Genomic DNA, 2,698 nt, shown 5'->3' with positions numbered 1-2,698 from the left:
CCTATATCCACTGGAGTTCATATGTACATGTGTTTGAAGCAGTAGTTGACCAAAAAATTAAAGTGAACAGGGGCACCTGGGTGGCTCAGTTGGTTGACTGTCTGACTGTAACGCAGGTCACAATCTCACTATTTGTGGGTTCGAGCCCCACATTAGTCTCTGCTGTCACTACAGAGCCTGCTTCAGATCCTCAGTCCCCCTTTCTCTCTGCCCCTCCTCCGTTCATGCTCTCTAAAAAATAAAAACATTAAAAGGAACTGATGATATAGAATTTTACCATTGGCCTCCAAGAAATTTCTTTTTGGTAAATTTAATATTTGATTTCCTTTGATGACTGTTTCAAACTTTCCCCACTCTGCCAAATGTAAATAGAATGACAGCAGTAAATACAGTGGGAAGAGCACAGACCTGAGTACAAATCCTAGCTCTGAAACACAGAAGCCCTGTGATTGCAGCCAAGACATTTAACTGCTGTGAGCCTTAGTTTCATCATCTGTCAAGTTGGGATAATACGTGATGGATGTTAACTAGACTTGCTGTGGTGATATACAAATACCTAATCATTATGTTGTGCATCTGAAACTGATGTATGTTAATTATAGCCCAATAAAAAAATGACACAAAATTTGGGATACTACCTAATTTATCAATATTGTTATGAGGACTCAACAAGAAAGTTAATGTAAATTAATATATAGGAAGTGTGACCAATAAATGTTATGTGAGACAGGAAGGAACAGGAAATACAGGAGGACTAGGGGCACCTGGCTGGCTCAGTTGGTAGAGCTTGTGACTTTTTTTTTTTTTTTTTTTAAGCTAACTTATTTATTGAGAACATGAGCAGGGGAGGGGCAGAAAGAGCAAGAGAGAGAAAATCCCAGGCAGGGTCCTGTCAGCACAAAGCCCAACGTGGGGCTCTATCTCAGGAATTGTGAGATCATGACCTGAGCCACAATCAAGAGTTGGACACTTAACGGACTGAGCCACCCAGGCGCCCCCAAGCTTGTGACTCTTGATCTGCAGGTCCTGAGTTCAAGCCCCACATTGGGTGTAGACTACTTAAAAAATACATATGGACCACAATACATTAAACAAAAGGTTGAATCAAAAAGTTTATTTGTAAAGTTCCAGGTTAGTTGCAGTGAAGGATACAAAAGAAATATTACTTCCATTTTTAATGAAAATACAATCTAATGTGGATTAAATTATTCAATTTTGACAATGTAAAGTCAGTTAATAAAAGCACTTTACCATTCACATTAACTTTCCTGTTTACAAAGCCCTGTGAGAGGGTAAGGATTGTTATTTTCATAACTGTAGCTTTTGATAACATCACAATATTATAACAAGTAAAAATATAATCTCGCAACCTCAGCACATTAAACATCTATTTTTCCTTCCTAAGACTTTTTCACTGCATACCTAATTTTTAGTCATCACTTCTTTCCATGCCACATAGTAGCTGCAATTATTCCTGTTTTACAGAAGAAGAAACAGGTTTAGAAATGTCAGATGCAAGGGCAAGGGCAGAATTTGATCCAGATTACTTAACTTCATTCAAGGTTCATTAGTACCCCAGTCACAGAGGTAAGCCATTTTTTCCAAGAGTAGAACAGGTGGGAAAGTTTGTTCAAATAGACGAAGGCTGCTATCAATTATCATTCCACCACCTTTACTGTGGGCCATTGGACTTTTCTTTTCTCTCTTCTTTCCTGTTCCTTTCCCTTTTTCCTTTTTTATTTTCCTGTCTTGACCTGATCCTCCCGCTCTTCTGCCCAAGGTTGGATCACACCTTCTTTCTCATTTTAAAATCTTCTACACATCATAGGGCTATTTATTCAAGGAATGTTTATTGAACACCAACCATAATACATAGGGAAAACGTGCTAGGTGTTGGCAATATGCTGGAGAGCTTACATGAATCAGGAACCACAAAAATCATATTTACCTTTTATTTTCCTCTACCTTTGGAGTCTTAGCTCTTCTTTTCTTTTTTAAATTTACTTATTTTGGGAAAGAGCGTGAGTTGGGGAGGGACAAAGAGAGAGGAAGAAAGAATGAGAATCCCAAGCAGGCTCCGCGCTGTCAGCGCAGAGCCCAACGAGGGACTTGAACTCAGGAATCCCCGAGATCATGATCTGAGCAGAAACCAAGAGTGGGAAGCTTAACTTAGCCATACAGGCACCTGGGGAGTCTTAGCTTTTGAGTAAATGTCACAATTTCCACTCCTTTAACACACGTTTAAGTCTCAACCACCTAACAGCGCTGCCCGGAACCGCCCAGAGACGTCTATTCCACCACCCAGGACAACACAACCTAAGCTCTAACTCGAAATTTCCCTAACAGGAATAAAGGTTGGAAGTGGCATTTCCAGTGTGTTCCCTAGAACGAACTTCCGCCCAGCCAGTACAAACGTAGAGAGACATCCTTAGGTGAGACCTACTCAAAATTAAGAAAAGGCATCCTACGTCTGTCTGATTTCTTAATGAGACCATTTTATTTTTGTTGATTTTAGAGAAGAGACCGAGATTTAAAAAAAAAAAAAAAAAAAGCCAGTAGGCGGAAAAAACAACCAGTTATTATGACAACCAAACGGGTCTGGAAAATTCAGCCAATCCACCTGCGGGAATGTCTCCTGCGTAGCCAATAGGAAGAGCGCGTCGTACGTAAGGCCGCCCAATGGGGGCGCGAGCAGCGC

This window comes from Neofelis nebulosa, chromosome 7 (assembly GCF_028018385.1).
Source record: "Neofelis nebulosa isolate mNeoNeb1 chromosome 7, mNeoNeb1.pri, whole genome shotgun sequence".
NCBI classification, from domain to species: Eukaryota; Metazoa; Chordata; class Mammalia; order Carnivora; family Felidae; genus Neofelis; species Neofelis nebulosa.
The sequence above is the reverse complement of the archived record's forward strand: the minus strand, read 5'-3'. Positions refer to the sequence as shown.